The sequence below is a fragment of the Sturnira hondurensis genome, unplaced genomic scaffold, assembly GCF_014824575.4.
Source record: "Sturnira hondurensis isolate 20B ecotype Veracruz unplaced genomic scaffold, ASM1482457v3 Scaffold0002765, whole genome shotgun sequence".
Classification (NCBI taxonomy): Eukaryota; Metazoa; Chordata; class Mammalia; order Chiroptera; family Phyllostomidae; genus Sturnira; species Sturnira hondurensis.
The window spans coordinates 90,929-110,429 of record NW_028075396.1 but is presented as its reverse complement, the minus strand read 5'-3'; the positions used below and the strand labels follow the sequence as shown (position 1 = coordinate 110,429).

Below are 19,501 nucleotides of genomic sequence, written 5' to 3'. Positions count from 1 at the left end.
CACTGGTCCCAGGGACCCTACCATCCCAACACAGTCTCTTTACCATCAATGGTAAGGAGATTTCAATGTCATCTACAATTTTGGCCTCCAAACCTTATATAAGCTGGGATTCTGTTGGCTGTTTGAGACTGTTCTTTCTGATGAACAAAAGAATTGTTTGCAAAAGTGCACCACACAAATTAATGGCAATTTTATGGACACCTTTTTGACATCGTGCTGTATCATTTAACTCTTTGCTGGAAGAGTTATTAACTGGCAGATTCAAGGAACTTAGTAAATCAATTGAAGAATCTCCATTATCAGCCATCATGAACATACTCAGAGCCCACTGTGTCATAATATTTAGGAAATTATAGTAAACCATTATAATTTTACAAGTTATAGGATATGTATCAGTGTTTGTTTTGAAAACTCCATTATTTGGATTTAAGTAATATTTTTAGTCAACAATATTTATATTTACACGATGATACTGAAAACACATCTTTGGGACATAAACACATATCTATGACAAATAATGGACTTCTTTTTCTGATTATAAAAGCGGTACACATAGGCAAAGAAAATTTTAAAAGTATGCTAAAGAAAATATTTTTATATGACAACAGGAAAAAATAACCAATAATTTCTTTATTTAGATGTAAATGACTATTGCAGTGCACATAATTTTTAAGCTTATGAAATTTAAACTCTTTGCTTGAGTACACTGCCTTTTTTCATTACAATTTATCAGAACTATTTCCTCAGGCCATTTAAAACTCTGCAAAAACATTTCAGACTGCATAATATTCCTTCTATGGAGTATTATTTCCTTAAGTGGTCATTTAAGCTATTTTTTATACTTTCTTTTAATGGTGTTGCTATGAAATTTTTTATCCATAAATCTGTTTTAACATTTCAGGTTATTTACTAAATTAAGATAAATTCCTAGAAACGGTCTATAAGGCCAACATTTTAAAGCATCCTCTTCTGGAAAGATTTCACTGTAGAAAAATAAATATCTTTTCTTTCTCTATATACATTTTTATGTTGAAAATAAATCTAAGGAGAAAAATTACACTGCCTTTTAAAAACCAAGATTATTATTTAAATTTAGCCTCAGAGTTTTTGTCTTGTTTTGATAGCTTACTTTTAAGAGAAAATGTGCTTTTAGAAATGTTACTTATGAAAAAAATTAAAACATTTTACTTGTTTATTACTTAAGATATTACTTATGCCCTGGCTGATGTAGCTCAGTATATTGAGTGCCAGCTTGTGAACTGTAAAGTCATTGGTTCAATTCCCTGTCAGGGTACATGCCTGGGTTGTGGGTCCCCAGCTGGAGACATGGGAGAGGCAACTGATAGGTGTTTCTCTCACAAATTGTTGTTTCTCTTCTTTTCTTTCTCCTCTCTTCCCCTCTCTCTAAAAAGTAAATAAATAAAATAAATTATTATTTACTTCTTTTCATCAGGTTTGAAACTTACACTTAATTTGAGTATATAAGTTCAAATGTATACTTAGTTCAGTCAAATGCTTCTATTTTTCAATGCATCACATCTCCTTTTTTCCTGTTTCTAAACATGCTCATCCAGCAGTGTTGTGTTCTGATTCATCAGCAGATTAATCTCACATGTTCATGATATAAGTGTACACATTCATCTGTGGATAACAATAAAGATCATCCTCAAGCTTAGCAAATTTGGCATGAGAATTTTATGAGAACCTAAATTAATACTATAAAACCGTTCAATTGTGCTAGCCTGAAATGGAGAACATATGAAGAATAGAGTAGAATCACCCAATTCTAAAATTAATTGGTAGAATGGCAATGGAATGGCAAACTTGGAAAATTTTCCAGAAGAAATCTAGTCAAAGTAAATAAAGAATTTTGTGTTTTAGTACCTATCATTTATTTATTAATTCACTTACCTGTTTCTATTGAACATCTTTTGTGTGTCAAACACTTGCTAGAAGCTGGAGTCAACAAAAAAAGATATAGGCCTGCCCTCCTGGAAGATATATTCTAGTGGAAGAGACAAAAAAAAGGATATGAATAAATAAAATAGGTATAAGTTGTAATCTAGCCACTTTCATTTCTCAATAGACAAAGAAATTATTGGGGGTTTCCCCCAAGAATTTTTAAAGTTGTATTGATTAAGGAAAAAGTTAAAAGACTTAGAATTAAGAGAAAATGTAAATGAACTCTACAGAGATTTTATAACTGATCATTATCATTCCCTTGTACTTATACCACCTACTCCCCACCCTTCAAAAAAAAAAAAAAGAATCAACTGGGATTAAGTTCATACTCTTTGGCCTAACCTTCAGTAGTTCCTTCCCCCTGCTTTGACTTTCCATGGTTTCAGTTACCAGGGATCAACAACCATGATCCAGAAATATTCAATGGAAGTTTCCAGAAATAAACAATTCATAAGTTTTAAATTGTGCTAAGTAATACAATGAAGTCTCATGCCATCCAGCTCTGTACTACCTGAGATGGAATAATCCCTTTGTCCAGCAAGTCCATATGTATATGCTATAGGCCTGTTCGTCACTTAGCAGCCATCTCTTTTCGGATCAACTGTTGTGGTATCACAAGTCTTCTATTAAGTAAATAATATTAATTGCCCCCAAGTACAAGAGTGGTAATCCTTGGCAATTTGGATGCACCAAAATGAAGCCAGAAGGTGCTTCCTTGAAGTGATAAGGTATGTATGTATAGGAAAAAAATATAATATATATCAAGTTCATTACAATCCCAGTATCCAGACACTGGGACATATCCACTGTGGATAAGGGGGGACTACTGTAATCTGGTCTGACTCAACCTAAAATGTAGCAGTAGAAAGTAAAATGTGCCAAATATGTGGAGTAAGATTTCAGCAAGTGGCAATGCTAGACTGAGACCTTAGACGAGACATTTAATTTCCAGAGTGTTAGTTTCCTTGGCAAAGTGACCTCTGAAATCCCTTCAAACTTTAAAATTTACTGATTATTCATCTTGCCTTGAAACACTTCTTCCATTATGCTCCTGTATATACTGGGAGTGGGAAGGAAGTAGCTTGAGGAAGAGTAGAGGGTTGGAAAGAATAAGATTAATTACTGTTTGATAGAAATAATGACTTTATAATCTATAATGATCATTTTCTCATATTGAATATTTTGAAAAGGTGTTTTTAATATCTGCCTATCATTCCAACATATAGATGAAAGACTTAGTTTTTCTGGATTGTCACACACACTGTCCTAAATTTAAAATTGAATATGCTTCTAGCCAGTTTACACAAATTATATGCCTTAAAATAAAACACAAAATAAATAACTGCAACTTTTATTTCATAAATGTACTTCTGTATAACGGCTTTGGCTTTAAGAGTATGAATTATAAAAGATACATTAATATAAATCACCCAAACTAGCTCTTAAATATGGAGTTCGTTTTAATGCAAAACTGTCATTGTCAATGTGAATTTCTATCCCCAAAGCAAATCTTGGCTATGGAATGATGTAAAGAGAAAACCACTTTTTAAAAAAATATATTTTATTGATTATGCCATTACAGTTGTCCCATTCCCCCCTTCACTTCCCTCCACCCTGCACACCCTTCTCTCACCATTCCCCCTCTTTTGTTCATGTCCATGTGTCACAGGTTCTTTAGATTCTCTATTTCCCATAGTATTCCTGCCCCCCTGTCTATTTTCTACCTACCGTCTATGCTCCTTATTCTCTGTACCTTGTCCCCCCTTCTCCTCCTCCCACTCCCCTGTTGCTAACCCTCCATGTGATCTCCATTCCTGTGTTTCCACTCCTAATCTACCTGTCCTCTTAGTTTGCTTTTGTTTTAGGTATGGCTGTTAATAACTGTGAGTTTGCTTTCCTTTCACTGTTCATATTTTTTATCTTCTTTTTCTTAGATAAGTCCCTTTAACATTTCATATAATAAGGGCTTGGTGATGATGAACTCCTTGAATTTGACCTTATCTGAAAAGCACTTTTTCTGCCCTTCCATTCTAAATGAAAGCTTTGCTGGATAGAGCAATCTTGAATGTAGGTCTTTGGATTTCATGACTTGGAATACTTCTTTTCAGCCCCTTCTTACCTGGAAGGTCTCTTTTGAGAAATCTGCTGACAGTCTGATGAGAACTCCTTTGTAGGTGACTGTCCCCTTATCTCTTGCTGCTTCTAGGATTCTCTCCCTCATTCTAATCTTGGCTAATGTAATTATGATGTGCCTTGGTGTGCTTTTTCTTGGGTCCAACTTCTTTGGGACTGTCTGAGCCTCCTGGATTTCCTGGAAGTCTATTTCCTTTGCCACACTGGGGAAATTCTCCTTTATTATTTGTTCAAATAGGTTTTCCACTCATGGCTGTTCCTCTTCCCCTTCTGGTACCCGTATAATTCAGATGTTGGAACGTTTAAGATGTCCTGGAGGTTCCTAAGCCTCTCCTCATTTTTTTGAATTCCTGTTTCTTCATGCTTTTCTGTTTGGTCATTTCTTTCTTCCTTCTGGTCCACTCCCTTGATTTGAGTCCCAGCTTCCTTTCCATCACTGTTGGTTTCCTGTTCATGTCCCTTCATTTCAATCAATTTAGCCTCCATATGTTCCTCTAATTTATGGCTAAAATCGACCAATTCTGTGAGCATCCTGATCACCAATGTTTTGAACTTTGCATCTGAAAGGTTGGCTATTTCTTGGTTGCTTAGAATTATAGGCTCTGGGGCTTTGAGCTGTTCTTGAATCATAATGTTTAGTCTGTTCCCACCTGTTATGTATGAGGGGCGGAGCCTTAGGTGTTGACCAGGGTGGGGCAACTCAGTGGTTGGGTTGTGATGATGTATGTGGGGGCGGGGTCAGAGAGGGGAAAAAATGGCACTTTGCTCCACTCTGCTCTCTCTCAGATTCCTGTCCCCTCTGTGGCTTCCCACAAGCAAATTGGGCCCCTCTGGTGCTGGTTCTTGGGTGTGTGGGCTTGTGTAATCTCCAGGACCCTATGAGTCTCTCCAATGAACTCTCTGTGAGCCTGGGAGCCTCTCCTAGCACCTTGACCCAGAAAGTCTTTCCAGTTGGTGCTTTCAGGCTCTAATTCCCATTGCTGGGGCCCTAGCCTGAGCAGTCTATCTCGCTATTTGCTCCTTCTCTTGGTTTATCTGCACTCGAATGTGTGTCTGCAGTCAGCCAGCCGCCCTGCGCCCTCCCTGGGTCCGCCTGTCACCACCCCACGCTTGGGATCCACCAACCACCTCTGCCTCTGCTCTTGGGTCGGTGGGACCTAAGGATTTTTCTAGCCCGACCCTGCTCCACCGCTGACTCTGCCCCTCTTACTGGTCTGGCTGAGTGGTTTGTTGTTGTGGGACTTCTATACAGTTCAATTTTCACTGTTTTGGCTGCATTTTTGTTTCTAAAACTCTGTTGCCTTTAAATTTAGTTGTGGGAGGGGGCACAGTGTTTCCACCTATGCCTCCATCTTGGCCAGAAGTTGAAAACCACTTTTAAAGCAGATTCAATTTTAGAATATGCTACCCCACATTTTTCTTTAAATAGGAAAGGACCAAGTTTGATAACTTGTAATCTATAGCCATAACACTGTGAATTTGCTTGATTTCATCTGATAGTCTCTGAACTAAGCTTTTGGAAACTATGTGAAGCATTTTCTGTAAACAGGAGGTTATATCATAAGACACTTTTAGCATTTCATCATTATCTAATCCAATATGGCTTTGAATTCCTATATTTCTACTATCTTCATAGTAGCTAGCAATGGAACATTTATTCAGTATGTTGAACATAGTGTAACTACCCAAATATTGTCTCATTTAGGATTCACAATAATTCTATGAGGTAGGTATTACTAACCCATTTCACAGATAGGCAAAACTGATGAGCGAGTTGAATTACATCTTCAAGGTAATATAGTATAGCTAGCTGCTAAGTAGTCAGAGTTACGATTTGAGTCCAAATCTAATTCCAATGACACTTCTCTTAACTGTTACATTATTTTGCCTCTAAATGTCACTTAAAAACAATTTTATTATAAAGTTTTATGTCTATTGGAAACTGTCCAATAATGGAATCATTTTTTAGCAACTTGGAAATATTTCTGTGTTTTTACTTTTTCTCTTATCTTTGATCAAGAAAATCCACTTGCATCCACTTTGATCACATTTCTAACCATATCTTCCAGGCTAGTAACCATAACTAAAACATGTACACAAAAGGAATATTGCATTTTTATAAAAAGTGTCCTCTAGCTCAATTTTAGGGATATAGGAACATATATGTTTAATTCTATTTATAAAAGTGCACAAATAAGTTACTGGCTTTAATGTTAGCCCCAAAAGATCCTCCAAAGTCACATATTCTATTTCTTTTTTATTGTTTTTCAGTTACAGTTGTCCCCTCTTCTTCCCCATCGCTCTCCCCTGCCCAGTACCCAATGACTTCTACAGTCAACACCCCCATTGTCTGTGCCACTGAGTCCTCTATTCATGTTCCTTGGCTGCCCCTGCTCCTTCTTTCCCCTGTTATCCCCTTCTTTCCCCTGTTATCCCCGTCCCCCCTCCCCTCTGGTCACTGTTAGCTTGTTCTTTATTTCCAAGTCTCTGGTTCTATTTAGCTCATTTGTTTGTTTTGTTGATTAGGTTCCACTTATACATGAAATCATATAGCACTTGTCATTCACTGCCTGGTTTATTTCACTTAGTATAATTCTCTCAAATTTCATAAATGCTGTCACGAAGGGTAGGAGTTTCTTCTTTCCTTTTGCTGCATAGTATAACAAAGTAAGAGGGATCACAATATCAATTTTTTAGTTACAAAAGATATAGCTATATATCAGTTTCTAACCTACTATCTAGTTCTTAGTTTCCAAAGATATAACTATACTGTGAATATTGAAAATGGAATTGTAACAAAGCAATACACTGCTTACTAGTTCTATGTGTATTCTAATCTCTAATAAACATACCAGAGAACATACAAATAGTAAAGGCATACAGGAGAAGTGGGTAACACTGAAGTGGGTAAGACTGAGCTATTAGTTATCAGTACTATTACAGTATCCCTCAGTCCAGCTATTTAACTACAAATCTAAATGGAGGTAATCTAGTGTAGAATGTATATTTTAGAGTAAAACAAATTTAGGGGTAAATCTTGACTATATTACTTACAAATTCTGTGACTTTGAAAAAGATATTGCTTTTGTGAGGCAGTCTTCTCATTTGTAAATGGTAAATAAAATTATGTAGCTTTATCGGTGTCAATAAAATCTACTGAAACACAAGACTGCCCACATTCAAATCTCAGTTCCCTCACTCAGAAGTTGTGTAACTTTTTGCCTTCATTCCCTCATTTGTAAAATGAGCTTAATACTAGTCCTCACCTCAAGGAGTTGTGAGTATTAAATAATATATAAAGTACACATAACAATGCCTGGAACACAGAAAATGATATATTTGTTTCTACTATAATTCTTATTTAAAGCCCCTGTCTAGTGCTTGCTTAGTATGTTTCAAAGAAATGTTAATTCCCTTTTATATTACAATTGAAATTATTTTCCTTTTTCTCTAGATATATTTGAAATAGATATATATGTATGCATATATATATATTAAGCTTTATTAAGATATAACTGATATTCAATAAGCCACATTTATTTAAGGCTTATTGATAACTCTTGACATGTGTATTTAACACAACTGATAACTTTTAACATGTGTATTTGAAGTGTACAATGGATAAGTTTTAACATGCATACACCCATGAAACCATCATAGTGAACACCTCCAACATCCCTAAGGATTACCCTTGCCTCTTCTTAATTCCTTCCCCCTTGTAGGTCTCTCCTCAGGCAACCACTAATCTATCTTTTGTCCCTATAGATTATTTTGTATATTCTAGGGTTTTATGAGGGGGGAATCCTAAAAGCCCCAGAATTTAGTTATAAAAAACTGTGTATTATTCTTACATGTTTATACTTCAGTCACCTTCAAAATACTCTCCATTTGATGTAATACACCTATTGAAACTCTTTTTCACTGCTCAAAACAGTTTCCAAACTCATCAATTTTGATGCCTTTTAGTGTTTCTGCCATTTTTGTTTCACCTCTTCTACATCAGCAAAATGTTTCTCTTTGAGGACTTTTTTTTCATTTGGGAAACAAAACAATGTCACTTGGGGTAAGATTAGGTGAATAGGAAAGCTGGAGCACTGGGGTCATGCTGTTTTTGGTCAAACACTGCTGAACACACACTTGTGTGGGCAAGTACACTCATAAATCACCCATGAAATGGGCAAATGCATCAAATCTTCAAAAAAATTCACTGAAGCTGAATGCAGCCTCTCACACAATTCCAGCTGTACACACACACAAATCAGTTCCAAGAGCACTCACCTAGCAGGGGAGTCCTGTATACATGGGGCCTGCCCTACAGAATATAATTCCAGGTTTTTATGGGTTCCCTTTGGCATGTATGTGAAATTGTATGGTATGTTCTCAACTTTTTGTCTCTTCACTCAGAATATTATTTTGAGATTATACATCTTACTGCATGTAATAACTAATTCCCTCTTATTGCTGATAGTATTTCATTGTATCACAATTTATCCATTCACCTGATGATGGACGTTTGAGTTACTTCTGATTTGAGACTGTTGAAAATAAAGCTGCTATGAACATTCATGTACACACCTTTGTAAGAACAAATGCTTTTTTTTCTTGGGAAAATGTCTAGACTGCAATGGCTGGGTCATGTGTTGTATGTTTAACTCTTAAAAGAAATCAACAGACTATTTTCCAAAGTGACTGTATCATTTTACATTCCTACTACAAAGGAATGTATCAGAGTTCCAATTCTTCTACATCTTCAACAGCACTTTTCATTTTAGCTGTTCTAATAGCTGTGTACACACTTAAGAAATTTTTTATTGATGTTTGGGAGAGGAAGGGAGAGAGAGAGAGAATCACTGATTTGTTTTTTCACTTATTTATACATTCATTGGTTGATTCTTGTATGTTCCATAACTGGGTATCAAACCCACAACCTGGGCCTATCAGGACAACGCTCTAACCACCTGAGATACCAGGCCAAGGCCATATATACATTTCATTTTGTATTCAGATAACCAGTTGTTCCATCATGGTCTTTGTGTTTCCCTGAAGACTAATGAGATTAATAAAGATGAGTGTCCTTTTTGTGCTTACTTGCTACCAAGGTATCTTCTTGGTGAAGGGACTCTTCAAGTCTTCTCTCCATTTTCCAATTAAGACTTTTGATTTCTCATTGTTCAGTCTTTAGAGTTTATTTTCTTGATACAAATCCTTCAACATACGCTTCACAAGTATTTCTCCCTATCCATGGTTTGTTCTTTCTTTTAACAATGTCTTTTGAAGATTAGAAGTTTGTAAAACGTGATTGTCCAATTTATCAGCTTTACATTTATAAATTGTACTTTTGGTGTCACCTCTAAAAATCTTTGTCTAACTCAGAGTCACAATTTTTTTTGTTTTCTTATGTAAGTTGCGGCTTTGGGCTTTACATTTAGGTCTGTGATCAATTTTGAATTAATTTTTGCATATAGATATCCAGTTCTTCCAAGCACCATGTATTGGAAAATATCTATTTTTTCTTCACTGAATTACTTTTGCATTTTGTCAAAAATCAGTTGCCTTTATGAAAGTGGGTCCATTTCTGGGCTCTTATTCTGTTGCATTTATCAATTTGTCTATCTTATACTAATACACTCTACCTATTTTGATTACTGTAGATTTATATGTCTTAAAATTAGGGAGAGTCAGCCATCCATATTTGATCTTTTTGTCTCAGCCAGTTGTTTCAGATATTCTGTATTTTTGCATTTCTTTATTACTTTTACAATCAACTTGATTTTTTAACCTATAGATCAGTTTTGGGAGAACTTACATCTTAACAACATGAATCCATTAGTCAGACATGTCTCTCCAATTTGTCATCTTTAATTCCTCTCAGCAATATTTTCAGTTTTCAGTGTAAAGGTCTTCCATGCCTTTTGCCAGATTTATTCTTATTCCATATTTTATGCTATTGAAATGCTATATAATTTTTGTTATTTCCATTTGTTTCTTACTGTAAAAATATAGATGATTGTTGTATATTTATCATGTATCCTGCACTCTTGCTAAACTTGTTAGCTCTTTCGTTGTTGTTTTTTTAATTATTGTATTGTTGTTCAATTGCAGTTGTCTGCATTTACCACCCACTAAACCCCAACCCCCACCCCAGCCAAACCCACTTCCCTCCCTTGCTTCCACACTGCTTCTTGGTTTTGTCCATGTGCCCTTTGTAGTTGTTCTTGAAAGCCCTTACCCCATTATCCCCTGCTACCTCCCCTCTGGTCACTTTCAAGATTGTTGTAATTTCAATGTCTCTAGTTCTTTTTGCTTACTTTTTTCCTTTGTTGATTAGGTTCCAGTTAAAGGTGAGATCACATAGTATTTGTCCCTCACCACTTGGCTTATTTCACTTAACATAATGCTCTCCAGTTCCCTCCATGCTGTTGCAAAGACTAGGAGCTCCTTCTTTCTCACTGCTGCATAGTATTCCATTGTGTAAATGCACCACAGTTTTTGATTAATTCATTTACTGATGGGCACTTAGGATGCTTCTACAACTGGGCTATTGTACATTGTGCTGCTATGAACATTGGGTTGTACAGGTTCTTTTGGGTTGGTGTTTCAGGGTTCTTAGGATATAACCCCAGCAGTGAAACTGTTGGATCAAAATACAGTTCCATTTTTAGTTTTCTAAGGAAATTCCATACTGTTTCCAGACTGGCTACACGAGTCATCATTCCTACCAACAGTGCACTAGGGTTCCCTTTTCTCCACATCGTCTCCAACACTTGTTTGTTGATTTGTTTATGATGGCCATTGTGACTAGTGTGAAGTGGTATCTCATTATGGTTTTAATTTGCATGTCTCTGGTGGCTAGTGATGCTGAGCATATTTTCATTGTCTCTGGGACTGTATATCCTCCTTGGAGAAGTGTCTGTTCAAGTCTTTTGCCCATGTTTTCACTGGGTTGTTTGTCTTTCAAACAACTGGAGTGGATAACTGGAGTGGACTCCTGTAAGTTCTTTGTATATTTTGGCAATCAAACCCTTGTCTGAGATATCATTGGCAAATATATTTTCCCATATTGTTGGTTTTCTTCTCATTTTAATGGTGTTTTCTTTAGTTATGCATAAGCTTTTTATTTTGATGAAATCCTATTTGCTTATTCTTTCCTTTATATCTCTTGTTTTAGAGGGAATATTTGTGAAGATATTGCTGTGTGGAATATCTGAGATTTTCCTTCCGATGTTTTCCTCTAGGACTTTTAAGGTGTCATGACTTTTATCAACCTTGAATTTATTTTTATGTGTGGTGTAAGTTGGTGATTGAGCTTCATTTTTTTACACATAGCTCTCCAGATCTCCCAACACCATTTGTTGAAGAGACTATTTTTCATACCACTTTATGCTTCTTCCCCCTTTGTCAAATATTAATTGACCCAAAGAGACTTGGGTTTATTTCTGGGCTCTCTATTCTGTTCCATTGGTCTATGTGCCTATTTTTATGCCAGTACCAGGCTGTTTTCATTACAGTGGCCTTGTAATACAGTTTGATATCAGGTATTGTGATTCCTTCTACATTGTTCTTCTTTCTCAAAATTGCTGCAGCTATTTAGGGTTGATTATGGTTCCACATAAATTTCTGAAGTGTTTTTTCTATACCTGTGAAATATGCCATTGGTACCTTAATAAGGATTGCATTGAATCTTTAAATTGCTTTGGGTAGTATGGACATTTTTTTTTATTTTATTTTTTTTTCAAATATATTTTATTGATTGTGCTATTACAGTTGTCCCATTTTTCCCCCTTCACTCCCCTCCGCCTTGCACTCCCCCCCACCCACATTCCCCCCCTTTAGTTCATGTCCATGTGTCATACATATAAGTTCTTTGGCATCTACATTTCCTATACTATTCTCACCCTCCCCCTGTCTATTTTTTTATTTAATTATTTTTCAAGTACAGTTTTCTGTCTATTACTCCCATCCCGTCCCACCCCCCATCCTCCCCCCTCCCTCCCATTTCCACCCTTCTCAGTTGTTGTCCATATATCCTTTATATAGGTTCCTCTAAATCCCTCCCTTATTTCCCCGGAGGGGAGAGGGGAGGGAATTTCAGGGGTAGTATGGACATTTTGATGATGTTAATTCCTCCAATCCATAAACATGATATATGCTTCCATTTGTTTGTGTCTTCCTTAATTTCTTTCTTCAGTGTTGTGTAACTCTCTGAGTACAGGTCTTTTAAACCCTTGTTTGGTTTATTCCTAGGTACTTTGCTTTCCTTATTGCTATATTGAATGGGATTTTTTTACTGATTTTTGTGTCTTATATTTTCTTGTTAATGTACAAAATGCCTTTGACTTCTGAATATTGACTTTGTATCCCGTTTTGCCACATTCATTTAGGTCTTCTAATACTATGTTGAATAGTAGTGGTGAAAGTTGACATCCTTGTCTTGCTATTGATCTTAGTGGGAAAGCTCTAAGTTTTTGCCCATTGAGTATGATGTTGCCTGTAGGTCTCTCATATATGGCCTTTATTATGTTGAGGTATACTCCCTCTATTCCCACTTTGCTGAGTGTTTTTATCATCAATGGGTGCTGTGCCTTAACAAATCCTTTTCCCCCCATCTAATAATATGATCATGTGATTCTTGTCTTTCATTTTATCTATGTGATGTATTACGCTTATTGATTTGCCAACATGGTACCATCCTTGCATCCCTGGGATGAATCCCACTTGATCATTGTGTATGATCTTTTTAATGTATTGCTGGATACACTTTGCCAATATTTTTTGAGGGTTTTCACATCTATGTTCAGCAGCAATATTGGCCTGAAGCTTACTTTCTTTGTATTGTATTTATCTGGTATTAGGATTAGGATGATTCTGGCTTCATAAAAAGAGTTTGGGAGTCTTATGCTTTCTTGAATTTTTGGAATAGACTGAGAAGAATAGGGGTTATCTCTTCCTTAAATGCTTTTCAGAATTCTTCTGTGAAACCATCTGGTCCAGGGCTTTTTGTGTTGGTAGTTTTTTGATTACTACTTCAATTTCATCAGCTGTCATTTGTCTGTTCAGGCTTTCTACATCTTCATTCAGTTTTCGAAGATTTTATTTTTCTTTTTTTAATTTTTTTTAAACAATTTATTTTATTTTTTAAAGATTTTATTTATTTATTTATCTTTAGAGGGGAAGGAGACGGAGAGAAACATCAATGTATGGTTGCCTTTCGTGGGTCCCCTGCTGGGAGTTGGCCTGCAGGGAACCAGCCTGCAACCCAGGGATGTGCCCTGACTGGGAATCGAACTGCGATCCTCTGGTTCGCAGGCCCGCGCTCATTCCACTGAGCTATGCCAGCCAGGCGAAGATTTTATTTTTCTAGAAATTTGTCCATTTCACTTAGGTTTTCAAATCTCTTGGCATATAGTTCTTCATAGTAATTTCTTACAATCCTTTGTATTTCTGTGGTACCAGCTGAAATCTCTCCTCTTTCATTTCTGATTGTGTGTATTTGGGTCCTCTCTTTTTTTCTTGATGAGTCTCTTTAAAGGCTCATGAATTTTATTTATCTTTTCAAAGAACCTTCTCCTGCATTTATTGATCCTTAGGAGTGTGCTTCTAATCTCTATGTCATTTAATTCTACTTTGATCTTGGTTATTTCCTCCCTTGTACTTGCTCTGGGCTGTCTTTGTTGTTCTTCTTCTAGTCTTGTAGATGTAGGGTTAGGTTGTTTATTTGAAGTGTTTCTATCTTTTCAGTGTTTTTACAGACCTAGGGTAGGTCTGTATTGCTATGAAATCACCCCTCTAGACTGTCTTTGCTGTGTCCCATAAGATTTTGGTTGTTGCAAGTTCATTTTCATTTGTTTCCAGAAACTTTTTGATTTCTTCCTTGATCTCATTCTTGAGCCATTCACTGTTTGATAACATGCTATTCAATCTCCATGAGTTTGAGTGTTTGGGGTTTTTTTTCCTTCAGGTTGGTTTCTAGTTTCAGTCCCTTGTGGTCAGAGAAAATGCTTGATATGATTTCAATTTTCTTGAATTTGTTGAGGGTTTTTGTGTCCTATCATGTGGTCTACCTTTGAAAATGTTCCATGCACATTTGTAAAGAATGTGTATTTTGGTTCTTTGGGATGACAGGCTCTATATATATATATCAGTTAAGTCCATTTGATCTAGGTTATTGTTCAATATCACAATATCTTTGTTGATATTTTGTTGGGAAGATCTATCCATTTTGACAGTGGTGTGTTAAAATTCCCTACTATAATTCTGTTTCTCTCAGTATCTCTCCTGAAGTCCTCCAAGATTTTCCTTATGTATTTGGGTGCTCCTATATTGGGTACATATATATGTAGAATGTTTATGTCTTCTGGTGGACTCTTTCCTTGAGTATTATGAAGTGATCTTCTGGGTCTCCTTTTATGGCACTTTTTTGAAGTCAATTTTGTATGATATGAGTATTGCAACCCCAAGTTTTTTTGTTTTGTTTTTTGTCCATTTGCTTGGAATATTTTTTTCCAGCCCTTCATTTTCCATTTGTGTGGGTCTTTTTTCTGAGGTGTGTCTCTTGTAGGCAGTATATGTGTCAGTCATGATTTGTTCTCCATAAAGCTACTTTATGTCTTTGATTAGAGCATTTAATCCATTTACTTTTAAGGTTATTTTGGTAGGTACTGATTCATTGCCATGTTTTAGTACCTGTGTTGCTGTCTCTCTCACTGTTTTTTTTTTCTTTCTATTCTTTAAGGATATGCTTTAGCTTCGCTTGCAGAGCTGGTTTGGAGGAGATATACCTTTTGAGTGTTCTCTTTTCTGGGAAGCTCCTTATTTGGCCTTTCATTGTATTTGAGAGACTTGCTAGATAGAGTAGTCTTGGTTACAGCTCTTCCTTTTTCATTACTTGGAATATACCTTGTCAATTTATTCTGGCTTGGAGTGTTTCCATTGAGAAGTCAGCTGCTAGCCTTAACAGGGCTCCATTGTATGTTACTTCCTGTTTCACTCTGCTGACTTTAAGATTCTCTCTTTGTCTTGGAATTTTGCCATTTTAATTATGATGTGTCTTGAAGTGGGCCTCTTGATTGGGACTGTGTGTTTCCTGGATTTGTGTGACTTTTTCTCTCACCATATTAGGGAAGTATTCCATCTTTATTTTTTCAAACAGGCTTTCTATCCCTTGCTCTTCTTCTTTTCCTTCTGGTATCCGTATTATATGGATATTATTATGTTCCATGTTGTTGCGCATTTCCTTTATCACCTCTTCATTCTTTCTAAGTATGTTTTCATTTTCTTCATGTTTCTCATTGGGGTTTTTCCTGCCTTGTCCTCCAGCTTACTGATTCAATCCTCTGTTTCATCTAGCCTGCTTTTGATTCCTTCTACTGTGTTCTTCAGTTCAGGAATTTTATTCTTCATTGACTCTTGACCCTTGTTGATAGTTTCTATTTCCTTTTTCATGTTCGTATAGTTTGCGGTGAGTTCATTATAGTTTCCTTGTAGTTTTTGGTAATTCTCTATGAGTTCATTGAGGTTCCTTATAACCATTGCTTTGAACTCAGTAACTGATATTTGACTTGCCTCTATTTCATTTAGCATTCTTTCTGAGGCTTCCTGCTTTCCATTCATTTGGGGATTGTTTGTCTTCCCATTGTTTGTGAGACTCTTCTTGTTAGCCTCCACTTCTTAAACTAATCTGTCCTGTCTTTATCTGCCCTTTGATTCTGAGTACCAGTTTTGCTGGGTAGAGCAATCTAGGCTATAGGTTCCCGTTTTTCATGATTTTGAATGTTTCTTCACAATTCCTTCTAGCCTGCAAAGTTTCCTTTGAGAAATCAGCTGACAGCCTTATGAGAACTTGCCTATATGTAAATAACTGCTTTTCTCTTGCTGCTTTTAAGATTTTATCTTTATCTTTGACCTTTGATATTTTAATTATAATGTGTCTTGGAGTGGGCCTCTTTGAATCCATCTTATTTGGGACTCTCTTTGTTCCTTGAATTGCATGTCTATTTCTTTCACCAAATTAGTGAAGTCTTCTTTCATTTATTTTCAAATAGATTTCCAATTTCTTGCTCTACTTCTTCTTCTGGCATGTCTATACTGTGAATGTTGGAATGCCTGAGGTTGTCCCAGAGGCTTGCTTATACTATGATCACTCTTTTGGATCCTTTTTTTTTTTTTGTCCTCTTGTTCTGATTGGTTGTTTTTGCTTCCTTATGTTCCAAATAATTGATTTGTTTTTCAGCTTCATCCACTCTATCGTTGTTTCCCTGTAAATTGTTCTTCATTTCTATCCTTTGTTTCTGACTGGATCTTTTCTATGCTGTTAAGGTCCTCACTAAGTTTTTTTGATTATCATTATCACTAGTGTTTTGAACTCTGCATCTGGTAGATTGCTTATCTCCATTTTGTTTAGTACTTTTCCTGGAGTTTTGATCTGTTGTTTCATTTGAGCCATGTTTGTCCCCTCGTTTTGGCAGCCTCCCTGTGTTTGTTGCTATGTATTAGGTATTGCTGCCATGACTCCCACTCTTGGTAGCATGGCCTAATGTAGTAGGTGTCCTGCAGGGTCCAGTGGCACAGCCTCCCTTATCACCCAAGCTGGTTATTTGAGATGTACCCTTCATGTGAGCTAAGTACACCCTCTTCTTGCAAGTTGAGTCTTCTGACTCAGCTGCAAAATTGCTTTTGGCAGGTCAATGGGAGGGATTTACCTAGTACAGTCAGCTGCAAGGATTGGCTGTGACCACTGACCACCAACCTCCACTCTCCATGGAGGATCAGCTGTGCAGGGGCAGGGTGGTGGTGCTACAATGGGGTCTGTAGCTGTCCACTGGTTGCACAGGCACTGGGGTTTAACAGGCAGTGCAGGCCAATGTCAGCCCTGACCTGTGCTCTGCCTGGGGCCACCCTGCTTGAGCAATCTGAGATGGCTGCTTCTTATGCTGAGACTGGAGGATCCCAGATAAAGCCAAGCTGTGAAGCTAGGCTGGCTGCTGTTAGTTCTGGCCCTATGGCCACTTAGCAAAAGGTATGGAGGCTAGAGGCTCTCTGGGGCTGGCTATTGCTTGTTTGAGAGGATTTAGGTGGTTGTGAAGCATGAGCCAAGACCAGTGATTCATATGGGAAAGCCACTGTTAACATGTAGTTTGGGCTTATAAGGTGGGTGGAATGGAGTCTCAGGGGATATCCAAGGCAGGGCAAACAGTTGGCCAGACTGATGGAATCTCAGATATGGCACCTGCCTGCTGGCTGTGTTGCTCTGTGGGAGGAGGGTTCAGAAAAGGGACAGTGTCCTCTGTCCACCTTTCTGTATGGCAGAAAGCTGTCCTCCAGCTCTTGCCTTGGTGCCAGACACTTCAGTTCCTTCATATATGCCACTGGTGCCTTTCAAGCTGCTACCCGAGTGCTTGAGCTCAGACAGAGTAAATCTGATTGAGTCCATGTTCAGTACATTTTTTAAAAAAACTAAATGTGTTCACCCATTTCACCATGGGTGATTTATTGGGTTGGCCAAAAAGTCCATTTAGTATTTTCTGTAAAATAAAAGACATGATTTTCACTTCACTAATAATTTTATTGATTTGGTATTCTTAGTATGTTGGCTATCTCTGGTGTGGTAAAATATTGACTGTTCTCAAGCAATGTCTTGATTTGATCACTATCAAATTCAACTGGTCTACCTGACCACGAAGCATTGTCCAGCAAGAAGTATTCACAAACCACTTTTGACACATTCAAACAGTCACAGAATCTTCTCCATACACTGCAAAAACCTTTTTTTGTATTTCAGTTGCAATTTTACTTTTCTTGAAAAATAAAGCATAATGTCCTTAAAATGTTGCAGATTTTCTTCCATCTTCAATATAAAATGGCTATACAAAGATTCATCAATTTTGATGTTTTTAAATACACACTGATATAACACCATAATATATATATAATCTAGCAAAATTGTTGAGTGAAGTTAAAGACAACTAAGCACTATTAGAGCCATAAACAAACTTTTTGGCCAACCCATTAGAAGCATACCTGTGCCCATCACACTGAGTGTTCAGCATCACACTGAGTGATCTCACCTCAAGCGACTTTAATTGGATTGAAAAAGTCCTCAAAGAGAAATGTGTTGCCAATGTGGAATAGGTGAAACAAAAAATGGCAGAAGCACTAAAAGGCATCAAAACTGGTAGGTTCAAAAACTGTTTTCAGCAGTGAGAAAAAAGTCTTGATAGGTGTATTCCATCAAATGGCAAATACTTTGAAGGTGACTGAAGTTTAAACATGTAAAAATAAATGAACAATTTTTATTAATAAACTGTTTTGGGGGGTGGTCCCCCTCATACAGGAAGCAACCGATTGATGTTTTTCATTCACACTGATTTTCTTTCTCACTCTTTCTCCCTCCTTCTTTCTCCCTTTCTCTCTTCCTCCCTCCCTACTTCCCTTTCTCTCCCCCTAAAAATCAATAAACATTTCCTCAGGTGAGGATTAAAACAATAGCTATGCTATAGAACACAGACTGGAAACATTTTTAAACTAGCTATTATTAAGCTTTGTCATTTTCATCTTTATTATTTTACTTCTAGTTGAGTAGTTATTTCTGAAGGGTAAAAATCCTAAGCATAACTATTTGTAGCACAATATTTCAAATATATGATAATAAACGAGTACAAAACAGTCTTAAAAACAATACCTCATTTGTATTACTCAGTCAATATCAATTTATTTCAATTATAAAATAGCCTTCATATTCAATATATAACATTTATCATTTTATATACTTTACAATTTTAACCTGAACATTACAAGAATACATACAAGTGGCCCTAGCTGGCATAGCTCAGTAGATTGAGTGTGGGCTGAGAACCAAAGGGTTGCTGGTTCAATTCCCAGTCAGAGCACATGCCTGGGTTTTGGTCCAGGTCCCCAATAGGGGGCACATGAGAGGTGACCACACATTGATATTTCTCTCCCTCTCTTTCTCCTTCCCTTCCCCTCTCTCTTAAAATAAATAAATAAAATCTTTGAGGAAAAAAGCATACATACAAGTGATTCTCAAATTTGTTCAGGTCACAGAGCAACTGGTGATCCTCTCTCTCTGTTTAGTACCATTCACTCCCAAACAGCCACGAGTGGAAAATGTATTTGAACAAATAATAAAGGAGAACTTCCCCAGTCTGGCAAAGGAAATAGACTTCCAGGAAATCCAGGAAGCTCAGAGAGTGCCAAAGAAGTTGGACCCAAGAAGGAACACACCAAGGCACATCATAATTACATTAGCCAAGACTAAAATGAAGGAGAGAATCCTAGAAGCAGCAAGGGATAAGGGGACAGTCACCTACAAAGGAGTACCCATCAGACTGTCAGCGGATTTCTCAAAAGAGACCTTACAGGCAAGAAGGGGCTGGAAAGAAGTATTCCA

General features: G+C 36.9%; 1 long non-coding RNA gene across 1 annotated transcript; it reads right to left on the bottom strand.

Moving 5' to 3' along the window:
• Positions 1 to 1,404: 1,404 nt before the first annotated feature.
• On the bottom strand, positions 1,405 to 19,200 carry LOC118983331 (uncharacterized). Its single transcript, XR_005065702.1, has 3 exons — positions 19,126 to 19,200; positions 1,912 to 2,005; positions 1,405 to 1,641 (listed from the first exon to the last, which is right to left on the bottom strand). It is a non-coding gene; the product is annotated as an uncharacterized LOC118983331 (long non-coding RNA).
• Positions 19,201 to 19,501: the final 301 nt, after the last annotated feature.